The sequence below is a fragment of the Neofelis nebulosa genome, chromosome 2 (assembly GCF_028018385.1).
Source record: "Neofelis nebulosa isolate mNeoNeb1 chromosome 2, mNeoNeb1.pri, whole genome shotgun sequence".
Lineage (NCBI taxonomy): Eukaryota > Metazoa > Chordata > Mammalia > Carnivora > Felidae > Neofelis > Neofelis nebulosa.
This window is the reverse complement of record NC_080783.1, coordinates 131510454-131532813: the sequence shown is the minus strand read 5'-3', so window position 1 is coordinate 131532813 and position 22360 is coordinate 131510454. Positions and strand designations below refer to the sequence as shown.

Below are 22360 nucleotides of genomic sequence, written 5' to 3'. Positions count from 1 at the left end.
GTGTCATTAAATTTAAACAAATATCTGAAGAAAACCAGAAAACTAGCAATATGGATATCTGATGTAGAGGAGTCCGGGACAGTAGGAACAGACAGTACCATGGCACTGTCAAAACACTGCTATGTGCTCCAGGATGAATAGAGAAGCGAGTAAAGTTTTAGCAGAGTGAGCAAAGTGGAATATATCAGGATATCATTCTAGGTTGAAAGTAATAGAGGTCATGCATGACTTTAGAAGGAATTTATCTATCTATCTATCTATCTATCTGTCAGTCAGTCAGTCAGTCAAAAGGTCTCACATGTTTATTAATGAACCAACCTACTGGTGCAAAAGCATCATAACAGAGAAAAGCCATTTCCCTGATAAAACAGATCTACTGGTCAGGCAGTAGGGAGGCAATGCAATAAGAACACAGGACTTTCAGGCAGCATAAATGTGTGCCATCTCATGTGTGGTCCCTTACAGCCCCAGCGTCATTCTTCTCCAATGCTGCCTCTTGGAGTTGTATCTGATTTTATTACCAGTTTTCATCCAAATCCACTGGGAAATGGGACGATTCTGCTGTTGTTTCTTGGCCAGGAATCACTGGATCTTGGAAGTCTTGTGAGAAGACCTGGCAAGAGACAGTCAGCAGCACACACCGCAATGGCAGAGAAGAGGAGCTATTTTAGAGGGAATTTAGATAAGTTTGCATTTTACTCTGATTTAAATGGGAAAACACGGAAGGGTTCAGAGCAAAGGAATGACAGTTCACATGGAATGTCACTCCATCCTAACAGCAAGCAAAAACCTGAACAAACTGGCAAATCAACAACTTATCTTAGTTCTGTCAGGGATGTGAGGTCACAAGGCAAACTACTACCCCGCAAATTGGAGTTACAGGCAGATGAACACAGAGCAGCACAACTGAACAGAACAGAACGCTCAAGCTGAAAGCTCTACAGGAACTAGTACTGACGGGAAAATCTAGACTATAACTGACAAATTTCTAGAGAGTCAGTGTAGACAAGTCTGAGGATAAAAACCGCAGGATGGCACAGTCTTAGGGAGTAGGGAGGCAAACTTACATGAATTTTAGCTCCAATAGCTCTACCAGGTACTCACAGGGAATATGGGAGAAAAAAGGTCCCTTCAGCCTTCTAACAGGGGGAGGGGAAAATAACCATTTTGAAATACATCAGAGCATTCTGTTCTTTGGAACATGGCCTGGTCTCAAGAGAAACTAATTTATCAGACCCTAACCTATTGTAGTTTTATCAGAACTTAATCTACTGAGGGGAAGGAAAATATCCAACTCCAGCCCCTCTAGCCATCCTGTCCCACTTAAAGGGAGTAGAGGACAGAGAAACACTTGTGAAGTTTACAACCCCGGGGCTGAGGCTTACTAACAGACTGAGACACAATCCAGGACTGTAGAACAGACTATAGAACTCCTCCCCATACCTTACTATTACATTATTAAAGGGCTATTTATCATGTACCTTTTCCCCAGTACATCATTTCTGGCCCTCAACAACAAATTCCAATGCCTATGAAAATGCAAAACAAAACAAAACAAAACAACAACAACAACAAAAGCCACTCAGAAATGGCATGAATGTTAGCCTCACCAGACCAGAAGTTTAAAACCATGGTGATTAATACTAAGGTCTAAAAGTAGACAGCATATAAGAACTGCTGGGTAATGTAAGCATAAAGATGGAATTCTAATTAAAAATAAAAAAGAAATGCTAGGCATAAAAACATTCTGACAGGTATGAAGAACACACGTGATGGGCTCGTCAGTAGACTGGACATGGCTGAGGAAAGGATCTCTGAGCTTGAAAATACGCCAAAAGAAACTTCCAAAACTGAAAATGAAAGAGAAAGAAACAAGACTGGGGGAAAAACAAACAAAAGCAAAAACAAACCATGACAGAATATCCAGGAACTGTGGGGCAACTACAAAAGATATAACACATAGATAATGAGAATACCAGAAGGAGAAGAGAGAAAGAAATAGAAGAAATATTTGAAGCAATAATGGCTGAGCATTTCCCCCAAATTAACACCATGCACTAAGCCACAAATCTAGAAATCTCAGAGAATACCAAGCAGAAGAAATAGCAAAATTAAACTACACACCTAGGCCTGTTGTACTCAAACTGTGGGAAATGAAAGAACAGAAGAAATCTTGGAAGAAACCAGGGTATGTGTGGGGGGAGGGCACCTTATATACAGAGAGGAGCAAATATAAAAATTATAACTGACTTCTCAGAAAAGGAATAGGAAGAAAGGTTTAGATGAGGTCAGAATTTTAATTTCAGGTTTATTAGGTTTAATATGTCTGTTAAACTCCAAGCAGAGATGTTAAATAGCACAAATAGCTATCTGTAGATTAGGAGAGAGGTCTGGGCTTGAAATATGCATTTAGGCATCAATGTCATGTGGACATTTAAAGCCATTAGAGTGGATGAGATCACCAAGGTAGTGTTGATAAAAAAAAAAAAAAAAAAAAAAAACCAGAAAGCTGATCTCTGGGGCAATCCAACATGAAGAGTTCTTAGTAAAGATAAGCAGCTCAGGAGTGTAAAGAGTGATCTATGAAGCAGAAAGAAAATCAAGAGGCTTCCTGTATTAAAAACAATTTAAATAGAGTTTACAGGGAAGAGGGGCACAGTTGCTAACATGTGGCTAATAAGGTAATTAAGGTAGGAACTGAGAATTGACCATTGGATTTAACAAGATGAAAGTTATTGCTGATCTCATGGAGAGAAGTTTGATGGAACGATGCAGAATAATTCTAACTGGATTGAGATTAAAAGAGAAATATATATATATATATATATTTATTTATATATATGGAGAGAATATATATATATATATATTAGATATAAAAGATATATATATATCTATCTTTTATATATATGGAGATATATATATATATATATATATATATATATATATATATATGGAGAGAGAGAGAGTATAAATAATTTACCCAAGGAATTTTGCTGCCAAGGAGAACAAAGTACTTTAGTGGTAACTGATGGGTAAGTAGAGTCAGGATTTTTTTTTTTAATGTGGGATAAATATTAGCATTCTAAGAAAAGGTAAAAAAATTGATAATATGGGAGATTACGGAAATGATGGTCAGAGGAGATATATGTAAATTAACCCAGCTGTTCTAAGACCTACATCTAAACCCTCCATTGCTTAACACAGTAGGAGTTTGTTACTCACTCAAAAGTTTCATGAGGGTCTCCAGTAGGTTGTTTTCTATGTAAAGTTTTCAAGGGACAAAGGCTTCTTCAATACTGAGCCTCAATCTGTCCCCTAAGACCTGAGAGTTCCTTTTTTGCCCCCTTGACTAGTTATTGGAAGGACAGCATGGAGAAGATACATTTTTTTTCTTAATTACTTGCCCAGAGTGACACATATTTCTTTCACTCACATACGATTAGTAAGAATAATATCCTTTATCTAGGTACAAGGGGAACTGAAAAGTGCAAGCCCAGGATGAGTAAGTTTCTAATTATCAAAATTGTTTACTGTAGAAAGAAAGCATGTATCTTTTGTGATCTGTCAGCCCTCTGTCCCATAAGATGGAATCTAGTGTTGAAATGGAGGGCTTTACATAGGGGAAAGTTATCATCACAGAATAAAAATGGGAGACTTTGGGGGCACCTGGGTGGCTCAGTTGGTTAAGCATCCAACTTCGGCTCAAGTCATGATCTCACAATTTATGAGTTAGAGCCCCACATCGGGCTTTCTGCTGTCAGCACTTAACCCACTTCAGAGCCTGCTTTGGATCCTCTGTCACCCTCTCTCTTTCTGCCCCTTCCCTACTTGTTCTCTCTCTCTCTCTCTCTCTCAAAATCAATAAATAAACTTAAAAAAAAAGGAGACTGTGGTATATAGGTTTTCAGAAATGGGAAGTGAATAGACTAGACCATATCATATGATTGCCTGGTAAGATTAATGGCCCATTTGAATTTCATGTAAATTTATAATAAGAACAATTAACAAGGTTATATGTTCTATCAAGCCACATTCATCTATAGAGATGTATGTCAGGGAATCAGTGATAAGTTGAAATTAACTAGACTTAAGCAAATGTGATAAAACATGAAAGGTGTAAAGGAACAAAGGGTATGTGCAAAGCATGATTGTAATGATTGGCCATAAAATTTTATTTCATTTTATTTTTTAAAAGTTTGTTTGTTTATTTATTTATTTATTTATTTATTTATTTATTTATAGAGCACAAGCAGGGGAGGGGGAGAGAGAGAGAGAGAGAGAGAGAGAGAGAATATCCCAAACTGGCTCTGTGCTGTCAGTGCAGAGCCCAACTCAGGGCTCTATCTCATGAACCATGAGATCATGACCTGAGCTGAAATCAAGAGTCAGATGCTTAACTGACTGAGCCACCTAGGTGCCCTTTGACCATAATTCTTTTTAAGTTTATTTATTTATTTTGAGAGAGAGAGAGAGAGAGTAATTAAGCAGGGGAGAAACAGAGAGAGAGGGAGACAGAGAAAAACCCAAGCAGGCTCCACACCATTAGCACCAAGCCCAACATGGGGCTCGAACTCAGGAACCATGAGATCATGAATGGAGCTGAAACTAAGAGTTGGGTGCTTAACCTACTGAGCCACCCAGGTGCCCCATTGACCATAAAAATTTTAAACGGAAGAAAGATGACATTACGAGGATGAGGGACAGTGAAAAATTGATATGATTAATGGATTGGAGGGTGGAAAATGTACATTCAGAGCCCTAGGAAGGGAAAAAAAAAAACAACCAAAAAACAAAAAAAGCAAAGCAAAACAAAACAAAACAGGAGGCAGTGGTCACAGAACGAGCTGTACAAAATTGATGTTTCAGAGAGAGTGCAATTATTAGTAACAGGTATATCTACAGAGTAAGTGGCTGAGGTAGGGTGGAGGACAAGATTATTGGATGCAGATAATTTTAAGGAAGTTGAGGCCAGATGGGTAGAGCATTATCTACAATTTAATTGAAATCACCAAGAGTTAGGATAGAGGTAATTGAAGAGGGACAGCTAGAAAATGACTCATGGAGAAATGAGTAGGAATGATCCAGCATTTGAGAGATAACAGCTACAATTGCAGGATATGAGGTTATAAAATCGAATAGTATGAAATACAAAGCTTGGGGGTTTTAGTGGAATTGAAGGAAAATGCTCTGAAACATGAGAAGAAAACTCAAAGACATCTACCTCATTACCATTTCTAGCGGTACAAGGTCTATAAGAGGGAAAAATAATTTTATAGGCTACAGAAGAAAGCATGCACGGAAAAACTCATCATAATTTAGGAACTGGGGTCAAAAATTAATGACCTATATAGGAGGATTATATTTTTGCAAGATAAAGAAAGTTACAAAGAAGTTGTTTTAATTGAACCATGCTGTTATAAGAAACACAAAGGCAAAGACAATGGGATGTACATAATGTGTAATTGACCATAAACTGAACTGAATAGTCCCAAATCATCATAAGGCAGTGTCACTTACTTACTAGCCCTCCTCCCCATTTTCACCAGGAAAATAAAACTTCTTCCAAAATAGAACTTAAGCCATCCTTTTTTGGGGGGCGGGTGGGGAGCAGGGACTATGGGCTTATACAAAGGCTGAAAGTCAGTGATCAACTGACTTTCAAACTGGCGTTGTGACACAATTTTCTTTGCAACGTTTAATGTATTTCATTCTGATTGTGCATATCAAGGAAGGATTCTTGGAAGAGGAACACATAAATTTCATTCTTTAACATGAAAAATTTGTTTTGTTTCATTTTTTTAAGTTTTAACTTTTATTTAAATTCCAGTTAGTTAATATACAGTGTAATATTAGTTTCAGGACTACAGTGTAGTGATTCAACACTTCCATACAACACCTGGTACTTCTCACAAGTGTGCTCCTTAATCCCCATCACCTATCTAACCCATCTCCCACCCACCTTTCCTCTGGTAACCATCAGTTTGTTCTCTATAGTTAAGGGTCTGTTTCTTGTTTTGTCTTTCCGTCTCTTTTTTAAAACTTTTTTCCTTTGTTCTGTTTCTTAAATTCCACATATGAGTGAAATCATATGGTATTTGTCTTTCTCTGAGTTATTTCCCTTAGAATAATTTATTTCACTTAGCTCCATCCATGTTATTGCAAATGGCAAGATGTTTTGTTTCATTTTTTGAGAATGGACAAAAAAATATTTTGACTGATATCTCCATATGTTAGGTGACAAATCAGAGCTATAATCCTCAAATAATTCCTAGTTTACAAGTAATTTGTCCCCACTCACTCTTGACTGAGAATGTCATTATTTTCTATATATGTCCACCTACATATATTTTTGGAGGAAGGAAAAGCTGTAATATTTCATTTCTCTTTTAAATAAAAAATTAAGTCAAATTATAACATACATGCCAAAAAGAATGCCACATCATAACTGAACAGTTTGAAGAGTGAATACATCCTTGTATCCACCATCTAGACAAATAAACCAAAAGATTATTAGCACCCTAGAAACTTTCCTTGAGTTCTATACCAGTCATTACTATTTCTCCTTAAAGGCAGACACTGTTTTGACTTCTTTCCCCAACATTAGACTTTTGAATTTTGTATAGAGTTATACAATACAAATAGGCAGAATTCTAAGATGGCTCTCAAGATTCCCTCTCCCTGATATATATGACCTATATATCCCCTCCTTCTGGGTATAGGAAGAACTTGTGAATATAATGGGACCTCCTTCCTGAGGTTAAGTTACTAATTAGTTGACTTTGAGTTATGCAAATGAGAGATTAGCTTTGGTGAGCCTGACTTAACCAAGTGAGCCCTTCAGAGTAATGGGACCCTTCCTGAGAGAGTTTCAAAGCCATATATGTTCTCCTACTTGAAGAAATAACCTGTCATCTTATGAGAGTTTCAAAGCCATATATGTTCTCCTACTTGAAGAAATAACCTGTCATCTTATGAGAGTTTCAAAGCCATATATGTTCTCCTACTTGAAGAAATAACCTGTCATCTTGGACCTGAGAATGACTTCCAGGACCTAAGAGCACACTGTGGCCAGCTACCAGCAAGGAAACATAGACCTCAATCCTGCAATTGCAAGGAACTGAATTCTGCTAACAGCTTCAATGAGTTTTGAAGATGACCCCAAGCCTCAGATGAGACTGCAATGCCAACAGACACCTTGATCAAACCTAGTGAGACCATGAGCAGAGGAAATAGCTACTCATTCCTGGAATCCTGACCCATGGAAACCATGAGATAATTAACATACATTATTTAAGCCACTAAATTTGTGCTAAATTGTTACACAGCAATAGAAAACTAAAAAAAAAAGAAAAAAAGAGAATATTCCTTGTTGTTGCATGCAGTAATAGTTTATTCATTTTTAATTCTCTGTACTATGCCACTGTATGATATAAAAATACTTCAGATTATTCACTCTATTATTCCAAGCTTTTGGCCATTACAGATAGTTACATGATGAACATTCTTGCTGTGTTTTCTGTGCACATGCTCTATTGAGTAGGACTGGAATTGTGACTCTAGAGCATGTATCTGCTCAGCTCTAACAGACACAAACAGTTTTCCAAAACAGTTGTATCAACTTAGAATCCCAAAAACAGAATGAAAAGTTTCACTCCCTCCATATGCTTACCACTAATTGACATGTATCTTGTAATTTTGTTTGTTTGCTTGGTTTTTTAGAGTTTAAATATCCTGGTGGGTGTGCAGAAGGATCTGATAGCAATTGCTACTCCCCACATTGTGAACCATCTTCCCCTTAGTCTTCTGTTTGGGTCTGTGCACTGATTCGTAAATTGTATTCAAATCATGCTGCTGTTTTTAAGCGAGCTAGCTAGAAGTAAGGATTTGACTTATGTGGCAAAGGATGGGAAGATTATCCCTTTAAAATCAGCAGGCAGCTATAATTATAATTCTATGAAAAAGGCAAGATGTTCCTTTAATCAGTTAGACTCCTTCTTTTTACCTCTGACCACTTCTCCAGAGGTGCTCCTGAGCCCCACGGTTCACCCTTAGTTTCAACTCCTACACAGTGTAAGCACAGCTGTTATGCACAGACATTACCAGAAATTTTAGCTCGTCTTAATATAAACTTATCAGAATTCCAGTAGTAAATGAAATAAAATTTTTGCTATTATATCCTTTGAACATTTTATCTTTTGTGACAGTTGATTCCAATAGAAAAAAAGTGCAAAAACCATGAACCCTAAAAGAATGTAGTATTCTAACCTTTATTTAATTAATAGTAGAATCACTATAATATATTAATAAAGTAATGCTTTCTCTCAGAAGAAAGACATATTCATTTTTAAAGATCTTTTTCCTGGATTGTTCTTATTTACCTTTTGATTGCAAGGGTATATCTAACATAAATTATGAGAAAGAATTATACAAACTGCATAATTTCCCTGATGTGCTCACTCTGGATCTCATCACCCTACATGTATGCCTTGTTTTAAGCAGATTCCATGTATAATAAATTCTATGATTTAAAATTTTTTTAGGGGCGCCTGGGTGGCTCGGTGGGTTAAGCGTCCGACTTCAGCTCAGGTCATGATCTCACAGACCGTGAGTTCGAGCCCCGCGTCAGGCTCTGGGCTGATGGCTCACAGCCTGGAGCCTGCTTCCGATTCTGTGTCTCCCTCTCTGCCCCTCCCCCGTTCTTGCTCTGTCTCTGTCTCTCTCTGTCTCAAAAATAAACGTAAAATTTTTTTAATGTTTATTTTTGAGACAGAGAGAGACAGAGTGTGAGTGGGGGAGGGGCAGAGAGAAAGGGAGACACAGAATCCAAAGCAGGCTCCAGGCTCTGAGCTGTCAGCACAAAGCCCGATGCAGGGCTCGAACTTGTCAACCTCGAGATCATGACCTGAGCTAAAGTCAGATGCTCAACCGACTGAGCCACCCAGACGTCCCATAAATTCTCTGATTTAAAAAAAAAAAAAAAAAAGACTTACCTGGGAGTCCCTTACATAGTAAGCTGTACAAAGTTTTAAAAATTATTACATTTATATAATACTAATTAACACTTTTTTAGGCACAGCTAGAGTATAAAGAAACATACACTTGTCATGTGCAAGTAGAAACAAATCAGAAGATTTTATTTCCATGAAGCATTTCAAGCCTATAAAAGAGTATAATATAGCATAATAAATAGCAGCACATCCATCATTCAAATTTACAAATGTTAACATTGTGTCATATTTGAGTCAGAAATATTTACCCAGTAAATAAAAATTACAGATGTTTATATACTCCTCTCCATCCCTAAGAGAGACCCTGTGCCTGAACTAGTTGTATCTCATTCCTGTGATTTTTTAAAATCCTGGATGCAACTTCAAAGTCATCTATTTCATGATAATTACCTTAGATAATAATAATAATAATAATAGTAATAATAATAATAAAACTAAAATTAATGGGGACGGGCAGGATGGAAGCTGAAATGACCTCCAGAAATCCCTGAGAATTGGTAAGTCACCTGACTGGAAGTCTGTCAGGGAGATAAACAAAGAAAAGCGGGATCTTCACCCAGCTCTACCATAAACCAACCAGCTGTGGGAAGACACAACACAAGTAGCCTGCCTATTTGTGGAGCAGTTGTCCAGAAGTGCTTATTGTTTATTTATCTGTTTGGGTTTGGGGGGAGCACATTTGACACATAATGTTACATTGTTTTCAGGTATACAACTTGGTGATTTCACAAGTACAGCTACCATCTGTCCTGTTACATAGCTATTACAGTACCATTGGCTGTATTCCTTATGCTCTTTTTGTTCACATGACTCACTCATTCCAGAACTGGAAGCCTCTACCTCCTTCTCCCCTTCACCCATTTGCCAGGCTACTTATTCCCCTTCCCCATGACAACCATCAGTTTGTTCTCTGTATTTATAGGTCTGAATCTGCTTTCAGTTTGTTTATATGCTCAGGGTTTATATTTTGCTTTTTTTTTTTTTTTTTTTTTAACGTTTATTTATTTTTGAGACAGAGAGAGACAGAGCATGAACGGGGGAGGGGCAGAGAGAGAGGGAGACACAGAATCGGAAGCAGGCTCCAGGCTCTGAGCCATCGGCCCAGAGCCTGACGCGGGGCTCAAACTCACAGACTGTGAGATTGTGACCTGAGCTGAAGTCGGACGCTTAACCGACTGAGCCACCCAGGCGCCCCTATATTTTGCTTTTTAAAAAGATTCCACTTATAAGTGGAATCATATCATATTTGTCTTTATCATTCTGACTTGTTTCATTTCACATAATATCCTCCAGGTCCATCCATGATCCATGCTGTTGCAAATGACACAATCCCATCCTTTTCCATGGCTAAGTTATATTCCAGTGTGTGTGTGTGTGTGTGTGTGTGTGTGTGCATGTGTGTGTGTGTGTGTGTGTGTACATCTTTATTATATTTGTCTGTTGATGGAAACTTACGTTGCTTTCCTATCTTGGCTATTGTAAATAATGCTACAATAAACATAGGGGGACATATATCATTCCAAATTAGTGTCTCCAGAAGTGTTTTTTTGCTACAGAATTTTTTAATTCCAATGTAGTTAACTACTACAATTACAATTACTACTATAACTAATATTATATTAGTTTGGGGTGTACAATATAGTGGTCCAACAATTTCATACATCACCCAAGTGCACTCCTGAATCCCCATCACCTATTTTCACCCATCTACTGCAATACTTAATACTACAATAGTATTTTAGGAGTTAAATTGTAAATGTCTATAAATTGAGCCCTTTTCTTTTGTGTACCACAATTCCTAAGACTCCCTTTGTCTTACACCAACCCACTTTATTATTTGAGCTTAATTCCTCCTAGTTAAGCCATTTTAGTTCGGTTTATGCTAACCAAACTATTTACATTTTGTGGGCCTTTGTAAGTTGAATCCAGTGTGTTCCTTGGTCACAGTATCTTGAGAACTATATACAGAGGGTCTGCCTTCTTTACCACCATATCTCCAGTTCTCAGAGTAGTCTTTGACATGGGTAAATCAATAAATGATGAAAGAAAATGATCTATTTCCCCCCAAAAAATCTCAATCCAAGGAAATAAAGTTTAACGTGCTAAATTACTTGCATTCCTTGAATAGGCTATTCTATTACTTGATAAATAATTGGTTTGAAAACCAATAACCCTTGGGATGACAATAGTCTTTAGCTCTTTGGGAAATTATGACTAAATCTTTACATATGCACATAGTTGAGTGTGTCTTCAGAAGCCTCTACATGTACAAAACAAGTAAATAGAAATTACTTATTATGCCCATTTTTGTAAGCTATATAATGAGTACATTTGAGCAATATTTCTAGCATAAAGCATAGTAGCTGTCTTTATATAGTTAAACATTTCAGAGAACTTTATAATAAGTGGAAATATTTTCAAATGAAAATAAATGTTATCAAATTCAGTCTTTTATGAGACATGATGAGTCCATAACATTTATTATTATTGAACTTATTTTTGTTCCCTTCCAAATCTGTCATTAAACCCTAGAAGAAACATTTTATTCCTAGCAGCTTCAGATAATAAACTTCTGCCTTCGTATTTTCCCACCCAAACTCCAAGATTTCCTTATACTCTAGGCATTTCCAAGCATTTCCTTCTCCTAAGGCAGTAACTCTCAAACTTCAGGGTATAATTAACTAAAAGGCAGACTAAAACACAGATTACAGGACCGTAGCCTGAGAGTTTCTGATTCAGTAGGTCTGGTGTGTAGCCCAAGGCAATAGAGACTGACTCCATTTTTAATATCCATTTCTGAACAGCTTTCAAACCCCATCAGTCCTTTTACTCCTTCTGCCCTCCATCTGGACAAGCTGTTGAATGTTCAGAAAGTCTATGTGTTCCCTCTTTGGTACTGGTGGGAAGTGCAATGAAGCAACACCAGTTGCAATCTCACCCCCTAACCGCCATAAGAACCCATGCCAGTCTCCTTTCCCTGTTTCTCAAACCATTTTTGAATCTGCTTGAGAGTCTACCATGATGTCAGAAATACTATCATGTGAGTTACAAACTTTTCAAATGTTCTGTGGTGGGGGCTAGGGGGCATCCATCATCCGTAGTAACATACAAACAAAATTTGGGATGGGACTCCAACCCATATCTGTAAGGTGATCCTGACACCCAGGAATTTAAATTTCTAGACAATTTCCAAGGTATAGTTATGCCACTGATCCAGGTTCCACCTTTCAGAACCCTTGCTCTAAGGAGTCCCACCCATTCACAGTTGACCCATTCTATAGACTGCTTCTAAATCTCTCTTCCAGAAAACTTCTATTCCATTTCATTCTGTAATTATTTCCTTAGTAGTATCCTGTATCCACAACTAAAGTTCAATCTCATGATGAGTAGATACTATATGTCATTTTTTTAAAATTTGCTTTACCTCATAGTATAGTATTAGTTTAATAGAAGTATTCACTTTTTTCTTCATTCCATGTAGGTACTAAGATTAGTGATTTAAATATCAGGCCCCTAGTTCCATTGTGTGTATACAACACACACACACACACACACACACACACACACAATAATTATAATCTAACCATTGCATTAGGTATGTCATACAAGCTCATCTAATTTTTTGCTGAATTTCTGCAAGTATATTGTTTTCAGCCCATTTTACAGATAAGTGCTTGGAGAATCAAGAGTTTAAGTGGAAGATATAATAGTTAAACCCAGATCTGTGTGACCCTAATTCCTTTTCTTTAGTTATATTTCATACTGTAGTCAGAATATATTATGACCTAGCAACAGACTCATCATATAAAAAGGTAAGTAAATAATTTTTATAAAGCAGATTTGTGGTAGAGAGTAGTGGGAAATAAGTGTTTTTTTCTTTTTCTTTTAAAGTTACTATAAATTCACAGAATGTGGCAAAAATCATTCAGAAAGATCCCATGTACCCTTCACCAAGTTTCCCCCAACAATAACAAATTTGTTACTGTAGTACAATAACAATTCAAGAAATTGACATCAACAAAGTACATGAAAGTTTTATAAGATTACTCCAGTTTTACAAGTACTCATTGTGATTGTGTGTATGAATGTTTGTGTGTTTGTAGGTATGAGCAGCTTGGTTACACATACAGATTCATGAGACCACTACCACAATAAAATTGTCACATTGCCACAAATAACTCTTGTGTTACCTTTCATAGTTACACTGGTGTCCAGAGTGGCTCTATCATTTTACATTCTCATGAGTAGTGTATGAGAGACCCAAATTCTCTGCATCCTCTCCAACATTTGATATCGTTACTTTTATATTGTATTAGCTGTTGTAATAATATGTGTATTCCATATGTAATAATATGATAATTCCTTATGGTTTTGATTTTCATTGCTCTAATCATTAATAATGTTAAATATATTTCCATATGCTCATCTGTCATTTATGTATTCTCTTTGGTGAAATATCTGTTCATTCATTTAGCCCGTTTTCTTTTTGGATTGTTTCTTACTGTTGAGTTTTGACTTTTTTTTTTAATATATATATTCAGGATAGGATAGGATTCATTTGTCATATATGCTGTTTGCAGATATTTTCTTCCAGTCTGTAGCTTGTTATCTCAGCTTCTTAAATGGGTCTGTGACAGAGCAATTATTTTAAGTTTTTATTAAGTCCAATTTATTTTTTTTTTCCTCTATAGATCATGCTTTGTGTTTCAAATGTAAGAACTCTTTACCAAGTTCTAGGTCCCAAAGATTTTCTCCTGTTTTATTCTAAAAGGCTCATAGTTTCACATTTCACATTTAAATGATCTATTTTAAATGATTTTTCTATAATGTTTGAAGTTATTTTTGTTGAGGTTAATTTTTTAGCCTATGGAGGTCTAATTCGTCCAACACCATTTCTTTCTTTCTTTCCTTCCTTCTTTCTTTCCTCCCTCCCTCTCTCCTTCCTTGCTTCCTTACTGCCTTTCAAATATTGTTTTTTAAGTATAATTGACGTATACTATCTTATTAATAGCAATTCGGTATTTTTATACACTAAAAAAATTATCCCCATGATAAATCTAGTTTAATCTATCACTATATAGTTATCATAATATAATTGTAATATAATTGAAATATTATAATAAAAGAATTGCATAAAATAATGTAATAAAATATTATAATGAAAAATATTTTTGCACATATAGTTCATATCATTTTACATATATGTTTTTCATTATACTCTTTAGGTCCATCCATGTTGTCACAAATGACAAGATTTAATTTTTTTCTAAGGCTGAATAATACTGCATTTTAATATATCACATCTTCATTATCCATTCATCTATTAATTGTCACATAGGTTACTTCCATATCTTGGCTATTGTAAATAAAGCAGTGAACATACAATTACATATATCTCTTGAAATTGGTGTTTTTTTATTGTCTTGGGATGACTATCCAGAAGTGAAATTGCTGTATTGTATAATAGTTCTATTTTTAAGTTTTTTGTTTTTTTTTTTAATGTTTACTTATTTTTGAGACAGAGAGAGACAGAGCATGAACGGGGGAGGGGCAGAGAGAGAGAGGGAGACCCAGAATCCGAAGCAGGCTCCAGGCTCTGAGCTGTCAGCACAGAGCCCGATGCGGGGCTCAAACTCACGGACCGTGAGATCATGACATGAGCCGAAGTCGGACGCTCAACTGACTGAGCCACCCAGGCGCCCCCTATTTTTAAGTTTTTGAGCAACCGCCATACTGCTTTCCATAGTGGATGAACCAATTTGTATTCCCACCAGTAGTGCATGAGAGTTCCTTTTACTATACATCCTTGCCAACATTTATTTCTGGTCTTTTAGATAATAGCCATTTTAACAGGTGTGAGGTCATATCTCACTGTGGTTTTGGTTTGCATTTTCCTGATGATTACTGTTGTTGAGCATCTCTTCATATGCTTGTTGGCCATCTGTGTGTCTTTGGAAAAATGTCTGTTCCTCAAACATAAATAGGTTGTTTGTTTTTGTTTGTATAAAGTTGTAGAAGTTCTTTATATATTTTAGATATTAACCCCTTATTGGATGTATTATTTGCAAATATCTTCTCTTGTTCAGTTGGTTCCCTTTTTGTTTTGTTGATGGTTTCCTTTGCCATGCAAAAGCTTTTTATTTCAATGTAATCCCATTTGTTTAACTTTTGTTGCCCTTGACTGAGACAGGTCCAAAAAAACTTACCAAATACTCACCACCTATAGTTTCTTTTAGTAGTTTTATGGCTTCAAGTCTTACATTCAAGTCTGCAATCCATTTTAAATTTACTTTTGTGCATGGTATGTTAGTTGGTATAGTTTCATTCTTTTGTATGAAGCTGTCCTTTTTTTTTTTCCAACACCGTTTGTTGAAGAGACTCATTTCCTCATTGTATATTTTTGCCTTCTTTCTTATAGATTAATTGACTACATATATGTAGTTTTATTTCTAGGCTTTCTAGCTTATTCCATTGATCTATGTGTCTGGGTTTTTTTTGTTTTTTGGTGTTTGTTTGTTTGTTTGTTTGTTTGTTTTTTGCTAACACCATACTGTTTTGATTACTAGAACATCATAGTAGAGTTTGAAATGAGGGAGCATGAGACCTCCAGCTTTGTTCTTTTTCAAGATTGGCTTAGCTATTTGAATATTTTGTGGTTTTATACAAATTTTAGGATTCTTTATTATAGTTCTGTGAAAATCCAACATCATTTCTTTAAAAAAATATTCTTCTTGCATTTGATTGTCTTTGTAGTTTTGTCAAAATTCAGTTGTTGATATTTCTGTGGGTTTTTTTCTGGGTTCTATATTCTGTTGCAATGATTTGTTTATTCCTGCTACTAATACCACAATCTTGATTACTGTAGTTTTATGGCAAGGCTTAAAGTCAGGTAGAGTGTTTCTACTCTCATTTTCCCACATTTTACCCAAAATTTCCATATTGTTTTTCTCATTCAAACTGTTTTAGCTATTCATTTTAGAATAAAATTGTTTATATCTACAAAAAATCTTGCTGAGATTTTGATAGAAATTGAAATTAAATTGAGTATACATAAAGTAGGTCACAAATCGATTTGGGTAGATTTAACATTTTTATGAGTCTTCCAACCCATGAACACACTATGTCTCTCCATTTTTTAAAGCAATTTTTTAAATTTCATAATCATTTTGTAGTTTCCACCATATAGATCCTATGTATTCTGTTAAGCTTATACCTAATTATTCCATTTTTGGGGTACAATTGTAAATGATTTTGTGCTTTTAATATAGAAATATAATTGACTTATTTTATCTCTACCAAACACTGATCATTTGTATTGCTGTAGACAAGAATTATTTACATTGCTATCAGCTTTGCACAACTTAATGTTTATCACAACAGTGTTATAAAAAGGAATCATCACTTAGAAGCACAGAGGTGCACATCATATTATTTTTAATTTTTAAATTAATTAATTTTATTTTCTTTTACTTATTATTTCATCATGATAAGTGTCCCTTTAATTCCCATCCTCCATTTCTTCCATCTCTCTACCCTCCTCTCCTCTGGTAATCATCAGTTTGTTCTCTGTAGTTGAGAGTCTGTTTCTTGGGTTGCCTCTCTCTCTTTTATTCCCTCTGCTTATTTGTTTTGTTTCTTAAATGTCACATATGAATGAGATCATATGGTATATTTATCTTTCTCTGACTAATTTCGCTTAGCATTATACTCTCAAGCTCTATCCATGTTGTTACAAATGGCAAGATTTCATTCTTTTTTTTACGGCTGAATGATATTCCCTCATATATATATACCACACTGTCTTTATCTATTCATCTACTGATGGACACTTAGGCTGCTTCCATAGTTTGACTATTGTAAATAATGCTGCAATAAACATAAGGGTGCATGTATCCCTTTGAATTAGTGTTCTTGTATTTAGGGGGTAAATATTCAGTAGTGCAATTCCTGGATCATAGGGTAGTTAATATTGATTAATTAATGGGTTGTAATATTAATTACTACCCATAGTAGAGTCTGGAACAGCATGCCAACATCAAGCACATTAGTATTTTTAAACAAAAATTTAATATACACATCGAATATAATAAAGTTAGCAAATAACCTCACTTAAATTTAGAACAAATTTTGCTATCAAATGGAATATTTTGAACTTTGTTTTCCAGAGCTTTTTAGATTCCATGAGTGTAGGAAAGGGTTTATGTACTTCTATGGGCTATCTCATGCTATAAATATTTTGTTTATTTTTACATGTTCTTATTTTGTTATACATTTAAATATTTAAATCACTTATTTATACTTGACTTTTATAATGAACTAAGATTTTAATGAAGATTACAAACTAGATTTTTTTGTATTCTTTGTGATGAAATAATCAAATGTTATTGCTTGGTTAAACAATTCAAAATCAGAAATCATGACCTCCCAAATCCTTAGGGAGAGACCAATCTTAGCAGTGAGCAATGCAGCTGTACACACTTGTAATTCAAAGGCACTGAGGCAAAAACTGTCAAACATTACTAAAATTGACAAGGATACATGGTTCATTAGTCTAGGAACTGATGCATTATAAACCAGTCAGTGATCAGCTTAATAATTTGAATTAAGTTGCACGTTTATGAAAAAAACTATACTAGCTATTGTAATTAATTTTCAAATCATGCTTGGAAGAGAGGCACATACAATTTTGGACATTTATCACCAGGTTAAATCTAATGCCTATCAGAGCAAAATAATCAATAATCAAATTTAAAATACTATTGTTTTAACTGAAGATTTCTTACTATTTTCTCAGTATTGATTTTTAAGGCTCACCTGTGTCAAAAAGCCAACTCTTTGTTCATTGACATAGAATTAACTTGGAAATGATTCCCCATTCAGAATAGCTAAATAAGACAAAAAAACAAATTTCACCTGTAATTGGAAATATATTGCCTCTCCAAGAGTTATTTTTCCTGACTTACTAAATTCAATCATGCATGCAAAATATTTTTATTATTTACAGTTGACATTGTTATTTTAACAAGGATTGTTCTAAAGTCCCTTATCCAGTAAAGATTCTGTATAAGAAATCACTTATAGTTCTTCATTTCATTTTTAACATGATAATTATATGGTTGTGTGGGAAGGAATGTATGTGTGTGAATAAAATGGAACTTACTGGTACAGAAAATTTTACCTGGAGGTGGAGTGCTAACATAAACCTAAAGTGCATGGAAACGTCTCAGAGGTTGGACAATTGGTGGTGAAAATAGATACTGCATCAGGGAAAAATGATAAAACTATTGCCTTTACTAACACAGAAAGTAGACCATGTTCCCACCAACCCTACTATTTGCTCTAGGGAAACATATTAACAAAATTTACAATGATGATATGTGATCATTGTTTTAGTAAAATTCTACAAGGGCGGGATGAAGTCAAACAAGAATTACATGAATTGACAGAGACGGAAGGAGAAACAGTACAGATAAAAGAAATTGCTTGCAGCTGTTTGTTTTCATTTTGTCATAAATTTGTTATCATTGAATTGAAGAAGAAAGAGATGTGTATAGCATAAAGACCAATATGTGTACTCTTTTCTAAGCTCAAAAATTATGACAAGAAGAGAAGTTTGGCTGTGATTATTTGCAGAAGAGATTTGGATGAAGAGAAGAAAAGGAAAGAAAAATGGAAGCTGATTAAGTTTTGGGGGATTTGATTGTCAAAAGAAACATAAGCCCTGCCTTAAAAAAATCCTCTGTTACTGCCTCTAAAGCAATCCCAGCCTCTGAAACTATACCAGCAGAATGCAGACTGTGAAAGCTATGGTTTGCCGAGCTACTTTTGATCATAAAGAGTAGAACGATATTCTAACAGAAGGAAGAACAACACAATAGAGGGAACCAGAATATCTTGATGTAGCTATGAAACAGAACACAGTCACTTCAAACCAGGACTCTGTATCTAGATTGTTTCATGGGAGAAAAATAAACTCTTGTCTGAGCCAATATTCTTTAGGGGGTGCTCTTCTTATGGTTCATATCATGTACCCTAAAAGTGAAAAATGAAACAACTGCTAAATTGTATTAAATGATCTGTTTAAGATGATCTGAGCATTATAAAACAGATAGCTTGATGAAAAGAAAAGAAAGAATAGTAATTAACTGAAGCAGGAACATTTGTTCCTGACTAAAATAGGATGGATTGTGGCAGATTAATGCTTCCACAGGTAAACTAAAAATTTAAGTAAATGAAAGAAAGAAGGAATGAGGCACTTGAGAACTGCAGAAGTAAGCCCAATTTGAAATGACAAGATCACACAGTCAGGAGAACCATTCCATGTGGAGTATTCACTGCTTCTGGGTGCTAGACAAGAGGCTAAGAAGCTGAATCACTGATAAAAGAGGTAAATATCTGACTTTAAACACCAGCAGAGTTTTTGGCAATTTTGTTAGTATAAGTTTTCAAAAATTAGAGAGTTGACCAGCTAGAAACTCTGCAAATTGAAATTGATATTCAACCTGTTTTCTCATTAAGACATTTATAAAATTCAAAAGCTATTCAGAACAAGAGACTGAGAAATTGGAGACTTCTTTGAAAAGCAGAACAGAGACTTGCTTCTGCCTAGGATGTAGAAAGCTGAAAAGAATATCACTCATTCTGAAAATACCAGATAATCTACAAAACCATGGCTGTTCTTGAACCTTTTAGAGAACTCAGGTCACAAGCCAAATAGTCTAATATCTAAGGAAAGTCAGGAGCTTCCAAGAAGAGAAAGAGCATGAGCACTAGATCACCTATGTTGAAACATGGGCGAAAAAATCAGCCAGATATACAAGTGAGTAAGAATTCAGGTTAAAATTGTAACTAATTGCTAAGATCTGGGTATTGCCTAGCATGGGAATCTAAATCCCAAGGAGTCACAGATACAGGAGGAAATTGGACCAATTACAGACTCAGCTCCATGGATCTCTATTAGGCACTCACAATAAAGATCATGGTCAAGACAGTGGTGCAGTCCTGGAGGAAAGAAATGACTATAGCTGCAGGAAAGATAGAAACTCAAACTCAGATTGTTCTCTCTTAAGTGACAACTGATTAGGCTCTTAGAGGAAAACCAGCAGAAACTATTGCCCTCATGGGACAGGTGAATACCCTTTGTAGCTAGGGAGTGGAAAAAGGAACCAAACCCTTTACCCGTGAAGGAAAAACAGGAGCAATTCTGAGCCCAGACCATTAGAGGTCTTCTACTGCTGGCACAGGGACAGATCACATCATTGAAAAAGGTCCATACCCAAGACTCTGCTATACAGACCCAGGCCAAAACTAAGGTAGTTCTGGGACAACAGAAAACACTCCACACCCAAACACCAGACTGCCAAATACTGAGTAAAAAGTGATAGCAGTCTACTGCTATGTGCAGGCAAAAATGTGAGCGAGTCTCTCTCTAAGGCATAAGAGGAGAGAAATGGACTAAATATGAGGTGAGAGGAGAAACACTGGGAAAAAAATCTTCCCCTTAAGCACATGGTAATCAAGTAAGAATTTACACTGTTTAAAAGACTGACCACAACATAGGTGCATAAAAATCCAAAGTCAACTCAACTCTTGACTATGCTGACTCAACCTTCCTCTCCCGTCAACGCATTAGCATAAGAAATATAACAATGTTCCGGTATAAATACTATTTACCTGATTTTGTTATCCTACATATGATATTCAGCACTGAGTCAAATATTTAAAGACACGCTTTAAAAAAAGGCAAGGAGGGGCGCTTGGATGGCTCAGTCAGTTGAGCGTCCGACTTCGGCTCAGGTCATGATCTCACGGTCTGTGAGTTCGAGCCCCGCATTGGGCTCTGTGCTGACAGCTCAGAGCCTGGAGCCTGTTTCAGATTCTGTGTCTCCCTCGCTGCCTGACCCTCCCCCATTCATGCTCTGTCTCTCTCTGTCTCAAAAATGAATAAAATGTTAAAAAAAATTTTTAAATAAATAAATAAATAAATAAATAAATAAATAAAGGCAAGGAAAAATTATCCGCTGTCAAGAGAGAAAGCAAATCCAAAGGCCCAAACTCAGATACGACAAAGATGTTAGGTTGGAATATTCAAAATAGCTATAAGTAATGTATAAAAGACTCTAGTATGAATAATGGCTAAAATAAATGATCAGATGGGGAATTTCAACATGATACATTTAAAAACAAAAACAAAAACAAATTAAAAATAAACATCTAGAATGTAATAGTCAATTTATTGAAAAGCAACACTAAATAAATATCTTATCACATATCGGAAAACAAACTAAGAATTACAACAAATTTTCAGAAATTCTGCAAACTTGAAGACAATAGGAGGCATTAAAATATTTTTTTAATGTTTATTTGTTTTTGAGAGAGAGAGCCTGAGTGGGGGAGGGAAAGAGAGAACAGAGGACCCAAAGCAGGCTCTGCACTGACAGCAGAGAGCCTGATACAGGGTTCAAACTCTTGAACTATGAGGTCGTGACCTGAGCCTGAGTCTGGTGATCCAGGGACTGAGCCACCCAGGTGCCCTGATAGGAGGACTTTTAAAAGGCTAGAAGATAAAAACTGTCTTCTCCAAATTCAGTACCTTTTTGAAAATGGGTTTCAAAAAGAAGGAAAAATAAAATCATTTTAGATAAGAACTAGAGAATTCATTGCCAGGAAATCTGCACTACAAGAAATTTTAAAAGAAATTATCAGGCATACCAATATAGTACCAGGAGAAACGTGGATCTACATAAACATATAAATAGCTCCAGATAAATTTTAAATAACTGTAAATATAAAATGTTTTTCTTCATTTTTAATTACTCAAATGGCTGTCTAAAGCCAAAAGAGTAGCAATCTATTGTGAGTTTATGGCATATGTAAACATAAAATGAGTAACAATAGCAAAAGAAGTCCATTCCTGAAAAATCTCTTAGCCAGCTAGGAATAGAAAGTGTATGAAAAATAACACACCACTGCCCTTGTATCTGACATGAAAGTCTGACTACTTCCCCCCTCACATCACGCATAAAGAAAGATATCTGGTCTCATCATTTCTATACAACAACCTACAGAATATCTTTGCTGGTATAAGAAGGCGATTCAAAGAAACTAAAGTTATACATATTTGAAAGGAAGAAAGAAAATTGTCTCTATTCACATATGACGTGAACTTTTATGTAAAAATCTCCAATAATCTACAAAATGCTTCCAGAACTAATCAGTGACTTTGGCAATGGTGCAGTATACAAGGTTACTATTACTAGCAATAAACAATTGGGAATTGAAATAAAAACCAGTAGCTGCTACTGTAGCACCAAAAATATGAACTACATAGATATAAGCTTTACAAAATGCAT

General features: G+C 35.6%; 1 pseudogene; it reads right to left on the bottom strand.

Annotated features, from left to right (window-relative positions):
• Nucleotides 1–421: 421 nt before the first annotated feature.
• LOC131490967 (large ribosomal subunit protein eL39-like) overlaps nucleotides 422–22360 on the bottom strand; it is a 70474-nt pseudogene continuing 48535 nt past the window's right edge.